The 12974-nt window shown below is 41.6% G+C and overlaps 1 protein-coding gene across 3 annotated transcripts in view; it reads left to right on the top strand.

The window, feature by feature from the left end:
* Window positions 1-12974, top strand: part of TGFBR3 (transforming growth factor beta receptor 3) — a 258572-nt gene that overhangs the window by 167301 nt on the left and 78297 nt on the right. The gene's annotated exons all lie outside the window — the stretch shown is intronic.

Genomic DNA, 12974 nt, shown 5'->3' on the forward strand with positions numbered 1-12974 from the left:
TAACTCTTTCAGGCCTCTAGATCTCTCTTTGGCTAATTTTTTTTTTAGAAATCTTGTGCTACACAGCATGCTGGATCAGCAGAGAGAGGAAATCCCTATGATGTGGGCCGCTGTCGGCTGCCAAATGTCTTCATTTAAAACATGTGCTGTACTTTTGTTTTTTTTTTTTTTAAGATAACTAAATTGATTTTTTTCTTTTGCTACACACTTACTGAATTTTCTGTTGGAAACATTTGCACTCATTCATGTGGCTCTGAAATTTACTTCCAATGTGCATCATTCGTCACATGATCTACTTCTTCGGCCATCTGTGATTTGCATGATGTATGTTTCGCAATGTACTCTTCCAGTAAGAAGTGTAGTGACTGGTATTTGCTCACCCGCCACATATACAATACCCTTTAACCAGCTGTAAGACGTCCTAAACCCACACCCAAGTAGTTAGGAAATATAGAGTTATTTCCCATCAAGGTAGACGTGTATTTATTATTGTTTTTGGTTTTTTTTACTTACATTTAAGACTAGAGAACTTTTTTACATTTGAAAATGGCATCTATTGCCCAGGGCTTTGTCCATTAATGTACAGCAAAATATACTAGGCGGGGTAAGGTGTTTTATTGCAAATCAAAATGTGAATCAGAGTCACTAATTTAAAGGAAACCTGTCATCAGGATTTCTCCCACTAAACTATTTAAATGCACATGTAGCTCTTCCCGAGAAAAGTCCATTGTCACGGCAGTAACTCGCATGCGTTCCCGCCACTGTGCTACATGCCGAGTCCATACTGTACTTCCAACTCTATACAAAAAAAGAAAAATGGATGGCACTCACCGGTTAAAAACTTCTTTATTCCAATACTTTAAAACATCGGCATAGGGAGGATGGGAGCAGGAGTGGAAAGGACGACAGCCGTTTCGCGCTGCAGTAGCGCTTCTACTGGTCACACAGGTGAGTGGGACTAACCTCACCTCTTAACAGAGGGAGGTAGCTAAACCTCACCCCCGGTTCTTAAACACATGTGCAGCAGCTATCCATAACAATTAAAATGCATTTGAAAAACAAATGAAAACAATACACAAACAGGGTCGGACTGGCCTACCTCCCCCTGTATCACCCTGACTGCACCACCTCCCCCTGTATCACCCTGACTGCGCCACCTCCCCCTGTATCACCCTGACTGCGCCACCTCCCCCTGTATCACCCTGACTGCGCCACCTCCCCCTGTATCACCCTGACTGCGCCACCTCCCCCTGTATCACCCTGACTGCGCCACCTCCCCCTGTATCACCCTGACTGCACCACCTCACTCTGTATCACAAAGACTGAGCCCCTCTCTCACTGCATTACCCCTGACTGACTGCACCACCTCCCCCTGTATCACCCTGATTGAGCCCCTCTGCCCCTTTATCACCCCTGACTAAAACTTTTCTTTCCCTACTACTAGCAAAATGAGGCTCTTCATAAAACATTATGGTCTTATAGGTGGCAGAGAGATTTCTGTAAAAAGTGTATGGGGGGATGTGAGGGAAAACTTTTGATATTACTCCAATGTCAGATATAAGTGATTTAGGACCCCCCACCACTAGAAGAGGGGGCATTCACATAATGTATTTGCTGCAGAAATCAAACAGCAAATTAACAGCAAAAGCATCCACACATAGATTGTGCAGATATTGCTGCATTTACTACTATGTAGTGTCACACCTTTACCACTGACATGATTCTTTGTCTTGCAAAGGATGAATTTGGTGGTGAATTTGTTAAAGGGAATCTGTCACCCAATTTTAGCACTATAAGCTGTGGCCACCACCATCAGGGGCTTATCTACAGCATTCCGTATTGTACTCTGTAATGCTGTAGATAAGCCCCTGATGTAACCTGAAAGATAAGAATAACACGTTAGATTATACTCACCGGGGGGCGGGGGCGGTGGGTGTCGCGGTCCGGCGCCTCACATCTTAATACGATGATGTCCTCCTTCTTGCTTCTCCCTTGGCTCCAGCGCAGGTGTACTATATCTGCCCTGATGAGGGCAGAGTAAAGTACTGCAGTGCGCAGGCGCTGGGAAAGGTCAGAGAGGTCCGGCGCCTGCGCACTGCAGTACTCTGCTCTGCCCTCAACAGGGCAGATAAAGTATGTGTGCGCAGGAACTGAGGGAGAAGCAAGGAGGAGGACATCATCGTATGAAGAAGGGAGGCGCCGGACCGGACCGCGACACCCATCGGACCGGAACGAACGCCGGGGTGAGTATAATCTAACTCTTTTTTCTTATCTTTCATGTTACATTGGGGGCTTATCAACAGCATTACAGAATTCAATACAGAATGCTGTAGATAAGGCCCTGATGGCGGTGCCGGCAGCTGATAGGGCTAAAATAGGGTGACAGATCCCCTTTAAAACTGCATCGGTCAATTCCGAGGATTTTCTCAGCGTATAGATGAGATGTCATAAAATCCCCTCCACTACACTGGTGCTATAACACATTGGCCTAGTGGTTAATAAACACCAGGGAACATTTATCATTGAGTTTGAACCAAAATGTGGGCGCCAACCCCTGATATATCATTAAGACGTGTACTACCTTATGTTATACCCTGATGTTAGTGTGTTATATTGCACAGTTGGTGGCCTTGTATTTATTTCTTTGTAGCTACATAGTGGGCCCCAAGAATTATTTTCTCTGGTGGGCCCAAGGTGCTCCAGTCCGACACTGTACACAAATACAATAAAACCGGCTTATTACAAAAAAATAGACATGTCCAATCTTTCATTCAAACCAGCGGATTCTTGCGTTCGAGTGCGCATAATCCATATGGCCTCTCTTTTTAATAGAAGCTTATGCAGATCTCCGCCTTGTGCTGGAAGAGACACCCTTTCTAGGCCAGCAAAAGAAAGCACCTTTGGGTTTCCTCCATGAAATTCCCTATCATGTTTAATCAAACGTGGAACACCCTTACCTGTACCAATTGAGTTGTAATGCTCTCTAAACCTCACGTACAGGGGGTGAATGGTCTTGCCGATATAAAAAGACTTACAACGACATATAACCACATAAACCACATGGGTCGTTTTACACGTGATAAAATCTTTAACAACATGGGACACACCTCCAATACAAGTGTTTGACTTGAATCATGGTAATTACAGAAAGGACAATATCCACACTTAAAATTACCATGCGGAATACCTTTAATTAACCAATTGCTTTGTTGCTTCACCATCCGTTTTTTCACTATTGTATCACCCAGAGTAGTACTGCGTCTATTAGAAATAACGGGACCCCTTGCTGCCACCTCAGCAATATCTTTGTCACGCTCTAGAATGTGCCAATTCCTGCGAATAGCGGATCGTATAATACCATCCATAGGGCCAAATTTAAAACAAAAAACAAATCTCTTGTCACATTTGTAGACAGAACCACGATTATGGTCTCCTACCTGATTAACCCTATTAGCCTCATTCAAAAGTTCATTAGGATAACCCCTACAGCGGAACCTGTCACACAACTCTTCCGCCTGCTGAGTATAGCTCTCCTGAGTATTATTAATCCTCTTCAATCTTAATAATTGGATATAGGGGAGAGAGCGTTTTACGTGATCCGGATGAAAACTGTCAAAATGTAGGACAGCGTTCGTGGCGGATGGTTTTCGAAACACTTTGTTACAAATCGCACCATCTACAACATTAATTTGTACGTCTAAGAAATCCAGATCAAGACCTCCATACCTCGATGTGAGCGACATATTCATTCGGTTAGACTCATTGAGATACTGAACAAAATCATCAAATGATTCACGAGGTCCATCCCATATCATGAAAATGTCGTCCACATAGCGTACATAAAGTCTGATGTGTCTCAAAAAATTATTTCTAACATTGTACACATAATCCTCCTCCAACAAAGCCAAAAAAGGTTCGCAAAAGTACAAACTACCGGAGTTCCCATCGCAGTCCCAGTACATTGTAGAAAACAAGAATCCACAAATTTGAACGCATTGTGTTTTAATATGAAATCCATGCTCTCACATACAAAATTGACAAAGCTATCACATCTTTTTAGTGACCCCAAAATTTTCCTCAAAACTGCTACACCCAAATCCTGGGGGATCCTTGTATACAGACTTTCTACGTCGATGGAAACCAAAGAAAAGCCTGCTTGCCAAGTAATACCTCTGAGGGCCCCTAAAAACTCATCAGTGTCCTTAATATAGGAGGGAATGTCATGCAACAAATGGCGCAACAACCAATCCATATACTGTATTAATAGCTCTGTAAGGGATCCAATCCCTGACACAATGGGGCGTCCTGGCGGGGTAGTGAGGGACTTATGGACCTTTGGAATATAATTCCAATGAGGGCGGCGTGGGAACTCCGGCAGCAATTTCTCGGCCTTTTTTCTGGACAAAACACCCAATTCCACATTTTTACATAAAACGGTCCGTAATTCATTCTTGAACCTGGTTGTAGGATCTTGTGTCAATCTTAAATAAGTAGACGTATCAGATAACTGTCTCATGGCCTCCGCCAAATACTGCTCTTTTGGTAATAAAACTACATTACCGCCCTAATCTGCATTCCTCACAACCACATCAGACCATTCTCTGATTTCAAAAAGAGCACGTTTCTCTAAAGTTGTGAGGGTAGGCGGAGCAATCGGATATATAATAGATTCCACATCCTTCAATATCTGTGTCTCAAATAAATCAATTACATTCCCAGGGGCCACTTGGGGCATAAACGTGGATGGCACACCCCCTGTAAAAGGTTTGAGAGACTCATCGTTTATGGAGTGAGCAAACTCCGGGGCAGTTAAATCACACAAAATCTGGGCATCTGCCCTTGTATCAGCCAGTGAGTCAGTGCCAGCGAGGAACCCCAAAGACCTACCTGGCACGGACTCTCCCCTTCTAATACGGTCGCCTCCGTGACACTTGGTGCAAGCGACTTGTGTAAATGGATTTTGTGAAGGGCCCTAAAAAGATCTATTTTAAAGTCCACAAAATTGAAAGCCTCCAGAACACAAAAGCCCAGTCCTTTTGAAAGAACAGATAAATGTGAACTATTCAACATGTGGTCGGTTAAATTCAACACCATATTATTGCGAGGGTTCATTAATGTTTCTGTCTCCATGACACGTGTTTCCTTTTCCATTGGCGTCCTGAGTTTTCTTCCCTTCCCCCCTCTGCATGTTCTCCGCCTTAAGGGGGAGTCGGGGTAGAGTCTGTTGAATTTACAGGGACTCAATCTGATGGACCAGGTGAAATAAAGGATTCTTCTTGAGCACTAGAATCAGAATCTGCTGTCAGGTATTCATTTTTATATTTCTTAATTCCATGTTTTCTGTTGTTCCTCTTATAGTGAAAAAACTTTTGTGGTTTCCCACCCTCATATTCATTCCTGTTTTTATTCCATGTGAAAACCCGGTCAGAGTCATAATCACCTTTATCTCGAATGAATTTGTCCCTTTTAACTTGTTTCACATTCACCTGAATGGTAGATAATTTAGTGTCCATTTTTTTAGTCAGGGATAACCATTGTGGATCTGATAATTTGGACTTAACCTCGTCCTTATTTTTTTTATATCCAACTCCAATTGAGTGTAACTTTTCATATTAAACTCATAGACCAATTTCAACAATTTTTCCGAACACTCCAAAAATATTTTTTGCCACTCAGCCAAAAATTGGGGATCATCTCTAAAATGTGATGCCTCTTTGAAAATTCTTAGACCCCGCAGACTCTGCCAGCTTCCAGATATGATTTAAGAGAGTTGTTAGTCCAAAACAATCTAACCTCTTTTTCTGTTAGATTGAACAATATACTTTCCAAAGCCTTTGTACTCAGTGATTACAACACATCATGTTGTTCACACTCCTTGAAGTATGCTGCCACATCCTCCCTGCCCGCTCGTAAGCCATTTGTATCTGGAGCAACTTCTGACTCCATCAGCCAAGATATTTTGTCCACACAGTGCTGCAAAATGCAAAGCTTCAGGTACACCACACACGTGCTGGATATATAAAACAGTCCAAAATAGCTCCAACAAAGTGTTAATCCGCACAGCGGGGAAGCCCATTCATTGCACAAGTAATTGTGTGAGCTGGTACTGCAAACATGCATACCGCAGGAAGTGCTCCATAAACCGGGGTGTTACTCCAAAGGAATTAGCCACAATGGATACAAAAAAAGAAAAATGGATGGCACTCACCGGTTAAAAACAACTTCTTTATTCCAATACTTTAAAACATCGGCATAGGGAGGATGGGAGCAGGAGTGGAAAGGACGACAGTCGTTTCGCGCTGCAGTAGCGCTTCTACTGGTCACACAGGTGAGTGGGACTAACCTCACCTCTTAACAGAGGGAGGTAGCTAAACCCCACCCCGGGTGCTTAAACACATGTGCAGCAGCTATCCATAGCAATTAAAATGCATTTGAAAAACAAATGAAACCAATACACAAATACAATAAAACCGGCTTATTACAAAAAAATAGACATGTCCAATCTTTCATACAAACCAGCGGATTCTTGCGCTCGAGTGCGCATAATCCATATGGCCCCTCTTTTTAATAGAAGCTTATGCAGATCTCCTCCTTGTGCTGGAAGAGACACCCTTTCTAGGCAAGCAAAAGAAAGCACCTCTGGGTTTCCTCCATGAAATTCCCTAACATGTTTAATCAAACGTGGAACACCCTTACCTGTACCAATTGAGTTGTAATGCTCTCTAAACCTCACGTACAGGGGGTGAATGGTCTTGCCCGATATAAAAAGACTTACAACGACATATAACCACATAAACCACATGGGTCGTTTTATACGTGATAAAATCTTTAACAACATGGGACACACCTCCAATACAAAGTGTTTGACTTACATCATGGTAATTACAGAAAGGACAATGTCCACACTTAAAATTACCATGCGGAACACCTTTACTTAACCAATTGCATTGTTGCTTCACCATCTTTTTCACTATTATATCACCCAGAGTAGTACTGCCTCTATTAGAAATAATGGGACCCCTTGCTGTCACCTCCGCAATATCTTTGTCGCGCTCTAGAATGTGCCAATTCCTGCGAATAGCGGATCGTATAATACCATCCATAGGGCCAAATTTAAAACAAAAAACAAATATATTGTCACGTTTGTAGACAGAACCACGATTATGGTCTCCTACCTGATTAACCCTATTATTAGCCTCATTCAAAAGTTCATTATTATAACCCCTACAGCGGAACCTGTCACACAACTCTTCCGCCTGCTGAGTATAGCGCTCCTGAGTATTATTAATCCTCTTCAATCTTAATAATTGACTATAGAGGAGAGAGAGTTTTACATGATCCGGATGAAAACTGTCAAAATGTAGGATAGAGTTCGTGGCGGATGGTTTTCGAAATACTTTGATACAAATCGCACCATCTACAACATTAATTTGTACGTCTAAGAAATCAGGATCAAGACCTCCATACCTCGATGTGAACGACATATTCATTCGGTTAGACTCATTGAGATACTGAACAAAATCATGCTGCATATCCCTGCTGCATATCCCTGATATGCTGCCAGATCCTGCAGGAGTTTAACCCTGCTTTGTCCTGCAGGATTTGAATCGCCGAGCCAATTACTATCCAGCAAGTGATATATTAGGCAGCGTCATCCTACTCACCTTTGCAGGAGCTTAGGTTCCTGGTTCCTGTCAGTCTCAGCAATCAGTCCTGTGTTATTTTGTCTAACCTTTTAGTGACCCAGCTCATTTACCCGTTCTGTTTGACCTTTCCCCTCCTGACCTTGGCTTTGTATTCTGAAACCGTGGTTCCTGTCCTGACCCCAGATAGTCTGAGTACACTTTGTCCTGCTCCTCCTTTGCCTTGTTTGCTGGCTCTGAACCCTGGGCCAGCTGCTGCAGTCCCAGGGACTCCCCTAGAGTTGTACCTGATGTCTATCGGTGGTCCATCCTATCCTTCAGAGGCTCTAGTTAATACCCGGTAGACAGTTATGTCCTTCAGGTTACCCCAGCCTGTGGCACAGTGGGTTCACACCAAGCAGCCTTACATCCAGCAATACTTGTACATGGCCAGTCCGTTCCTTCATTTCTGAGAAATCGGTGATTGAATAGACGTGAAAATGAGGCTGAAGTGCTATTGTAGCTATGAAGCCTCTGTCACTCCAGCTCTATTCCCCTCCCAACGCCACCTCTTCCTGCTCTATAGCCACTATACATGTGGCTTCATACAAAGGACACTTCATTCAAACTGGAGGAGGTGTTGATGGGCGGAGAATAGAGCTGGAGTGACTTAGGTTAAAAATCTACAACTAGTTCTTCAGCCTCATTTGCATATCAATTCAAACATTGATTTCACAGGCATGGAGGAATTGATGGGCCATGTTAAAGGTATTGTTGGAATTGTTTTTTTGAAAGAGCTACATACATATATACATAGTGTGTGTATGGGAGGGGGTGAAATCCTGCTGACAGACTCCCTTTATGTAAAATACATTTCACGGTTTTTTTTAAATCACTTTTTACTGTGGTTATGGCTGGAAAGTGGTTAACTCTCACAGCATGTTCCCCTCTGTGTTCTGTGCCTGGTGTCTAAATTTAGGCCTGGAATAGTAACATATGCATTCACATTGGCAGAAACTACCAGTCATCTTTAGTTCCAATTACAGCCGTGTGTAGAACGTGAGTTCCTGTGTACATGGCGGGATATCTACTATGTTTTGTTTTTAAAAACTAAATCTTAAATCTATAGCAGTCCTGCCAATTTGCCATTGTTTATATAGCTACTTTTTGTGTTTTCATAGAATCATAGAATCATAGAATCATAGAATCGTAGAATTGGAAGGGACCTCCTGGGCCATCTGGTCCAACCCCCTGCTCAAAGCAGGATTCGCTAAATCATCCCAGTCAGATGTCTGTCCAGCCTCTGTTTGAAGACTTCCATTGAAGGAGAACTCACCACTTCTCGTGGCAGCCTGTTCCACTCATTGATCACTCTAACTGTCAAAAAGTTTTTTCTAATATCTAATCTGTGTCTCCTCCCATTCAGTTTCATCCCATTGCTTCTAGTCTTTCCTTGTGCAAATGAGAATAAAGTTGATCCTTCTACAATGTGACAGCCCTTTAGATATTTGTAAACAGCTATTAAGTGTCCTCTCAGTCTTCTCTTTTGCAAACTAAACATTCCCAAATCCTGCAACCTTTCCTCATAAGACAGGGTTTGCAGACCGGTCACCATTCTGGTCGCTCTTTTCTGAACTTGCTCCAGTTTGTTGATGTCTTTTTTAAAATGTGGTGCCCAAAACTGGACACAATATTCCAGATGAGGTCTGACCAAAGAGGAGTAGAGGGAAATAATGACTTCACGTGATCTAGACTGTATGCTTCTGTTAATACATCCTAGAATTGCATTTGCCTTTTTTGCTGCTGCATCACACTGTTGACTCATATTCAGTCTGTGATCTATTAGTATACCCAAGTCTTTTTCACATGTGCTGTCACTTAGCCCTATTCCTCCCATTCTATATATGTTTTTTTCATTTTTATTGCCCAGATGTAGTACTTTGCATTTCTCCCTGTTAAAAACCATTCTGTTAGTTGTTGCCCACTTCTCCAGTTTATTTAAATCTTTTTGAATCCTCTCTCTCTCTTCTCTAGTATTAGCTATCCCTCCTAGCTTTGTGTCATCAGCAAATTTAATCAGTTTACCCTCAATTCCTTCATCTAAATCGTTGATAAAGATGTTGAACAATACAGGGCCCAGGACAGAGGCCTCTGGTACCCCACTTGAGACATTCTTCCAACTGGATGTGCAGCCATTTACGACCACTCTTTGGGTCCGATCACTAAGCCAGTTATGAATCCACCTAACAGTTGCCTTGTCCATTCCATACTTAGTCATTTTTTCAATAAGGATTGTATGAGAGACTTTGTCAAATGCTTTGCTGAAGTCAAGATATACTATATCTTCAAGGGTGAATTAACACTAAAAGTGATATTCTAGAATTGAAAGCTAACTTGCTGATTGCTGATCTGACCATTGGGACCCCAAGTGAGGGTGTGAATCCCGAGAACTTGCTCTGCAGAGTTCCGTCTTGAATGGAGCAGAGGTCGAGGAAGCTTGATCTTCTCTCCATTCCTCGTCTACGGGAGTGCCAGAAATAACCAAGATAATACATTTAGCATACATCAAGTATGCAAACCTTCATTTCATTCAAGACAGGGCTCTTGGGATCTAGAGTCCTGTTCTCAGCTGTGGATTGGACCGCTGAGTCCGCAGGGATCTGAGAGAGTTAAATTATAAAATGAGGGATAGATTTTAATTTTGGGAAGACTCCTTTAAAGACAAGTTGTACCCACGTAAGATAGCTGAAGGCATAATAATCAGCCAAAAGAAGCCAAGGGCTATCTATAATTTATAGGGCACCTACGACTAAAAAAGAAACAAATCTTTTTTGTTGCTCTGACTGTAACTTCATGGTTGGCCAATGAACCAAATCAGTAAATTGAGTTATAAGGAATGCACAACAGATGTAATCCCAGCCACTTCTTTCTTTTTTAGGCCTCGGTTAGGGCTGGCAATGTTAAGATTCACTTTTGTCAACTTTGGCTGTTACTGTAACTTCTGGTTTACTAATGTTAGGTTCTGGATGGAAGTGCGAGTTTTATTTATCAATTAATGTAAACTGGGACATAAGAAGGAAGAGGGGATCTATATAACTTTTAGATTAAAAGTTCTGATGGCCATTCTCCTGAAAAGGGGCATTGGAAAGAGTGATGTGACCCTGGGAATCTCCTCAAATTAACTAATGAAAAGCATGCAGGGGACAACTCCTGACCACTGGTGAGGCATGAGGCATCACCATGTTCTGGTTCATGAGGGCCTAGTAGAGAAAGATGGAGAAGCAGTACATTAGAGAACACGTACTATGCTATAGATATAGAGGCAAATGTGCAGACTGATTCCAAAACTTAATTGCATTTATTGAATGTAAAGGGTATGAAGAAATTTAAAAAAAAAATCCAGACAGTCTTGCATATCTCAGGTGCTTGGAGGGGCTTATATTGCACACACTGACGAGCCATTGATAGACGGATCGCTTTCTTCGTATTTTATTTTAACGGAGTGATACATTGAGAAAGTATGCATCATGTTCTGCTTGGTAGAAATAAGACACACATGGATTTTTTTTCCATACCAGCATGAAAATGCTCAATTTGCATGAAAAAAATGCAAACCGCAAAGCTTGAGCAGTTGTTGAGGGTGGAGGGGGAGACACATTTCAGAATGTAACGAAGGATAGAGTGGGCGTCACAACTAAACTGGATATTTGGTGTACCTGACGATCCACGGAGCGCACAGACGTCCCCCAACAGATGTGAAATCTAAAACTTCCCTCACTCTTCTAATCCGAAACAGAAGACCAGGCCATAAATATTTTCACAGATGTTTGTGATTGAGTTAAGCAATGCATATTTTATTTACATCCAGAGCAGAGCACCCAATCTCATTATGTATCTCTAATTTTGGTCTGTTATTCCAGGAAAGCAGGGCCTCAGAACATGGTTTCATGTTAGATTTCCAAGCTAGGTCAAGTCACTGATTGTGGGACACCAGAAATGAAAATGCCTTTTCATTAGTGATCAAAAAGTCTATTCCAGCATTAGCTTCTAAAATCCTATTTTTTCTCAGCAACAATTTGTGTTACCCTGACTAGCACAAGGGGGCCTCATATGAAACTTGCAAGTTGGGCCTCCACATAACGTGTGTGTGTCATTGTACAGCTGGCCGTTAATCCATCTGTAGAATTTACATGTAATAATCAGCGTAGTCCCATAATTGGTTATCTCTGCTCCGTCCTCTACTGGTTTGGAGATTTTTCAGATTGTCTAGAAGTCTTGTGCCAACGAAAAGCTCCAGATTACTCAAACTTTTGGACTATGAAATGCTGGAGTTAACGTAATTTTATTTTTTGCTCTCCATCTGAGCATTCAACATCTGAATAAAGTATATCTGCACAAGACTTTTTGGTTTTGGCTCTTGTACTGTTGGCTTAGCCTATTTTTTAACCTACATAACTGTGTGGAGGCAAAAATATCACTATATAACATGGCTACAGACTCATGTTTCCAAAGAAATGATAAAAAATATTGCAAGGCATAATAAAAAAAGATAAAGGTGGATATTTGGGAATCAGGGGGATTACTATAGAGGGTGTAGAGGATGTAGTTGCCTTGATAATTAGGGTACTATCGTACAGATTTTGCACCAGCAGCTTTATGCTATGCTTTTATTGCTCTTATACATAAACTAAAATGCCCTTGAGACCTGTTTATTGGCTGGAAAGCATCCGAAAGCTCATGTCCAAAGCATTTGGCCTGAATTATGCATGCCTAAACCAGTGGAGACTTCCATTCCTATTATTTTATCCCTAATAGACTGCTTCTTTATGGAAGGCAGATCCTGGTGACAAGGAGTAGTCCTATTTTTAAATACCATATTGGTAAATTCAGATTTTATTTCGAAGAGGTCAGTCTTAATGGACCCTTTTATATACTTTTCTGTGGAGAGTGATTACAAAGAGAATTATTCCGGAGGACCCATCGTTTTTATTTTTATACAGACAGCTATTGGGAAATGTGTAATTCATCACTTTCCCTGCGGAGGTGCTGAAGAACAATTATACAATTGGTACTAGAGTTTCTTGTTACTAAAATTAAGTAAAAAAGCCTTGGATTTTAACAAACTCTATTAGCTGAATGTGAAAGTTAAAAAATCTTTTCATGGAGAAGTTTTAAGGTGATGTGTGTTCTCTACAGACAGGATTCACCCTGGTAGATCTAACTTAGGTTGCCAAGATCAGATTTCATGGAAATCAATGCTATCATAAGATTTTGGAGAATTACAATAAATAATCAAAAACATTTGCAGGACCAGAGCCCTGCGAACTTCCTCCTATCTACTGGCATCTCATG

Source organism: Dendrobates tinctorius, unplaced genomic scaffold (genome assembly GCF_039654945.1).
Source record: "Dendrobates tinctorius isolate UK_male_01 unplaced genomic scaffold, ASM3965494v1 ptg000029l, whole genome shotgun sequence".
NCBI lineage: Eukaryota > Metazoa > Chordata > Amphibia > Anura > Dendrobatidae > Dendrobates > Dendrobates tinctorius.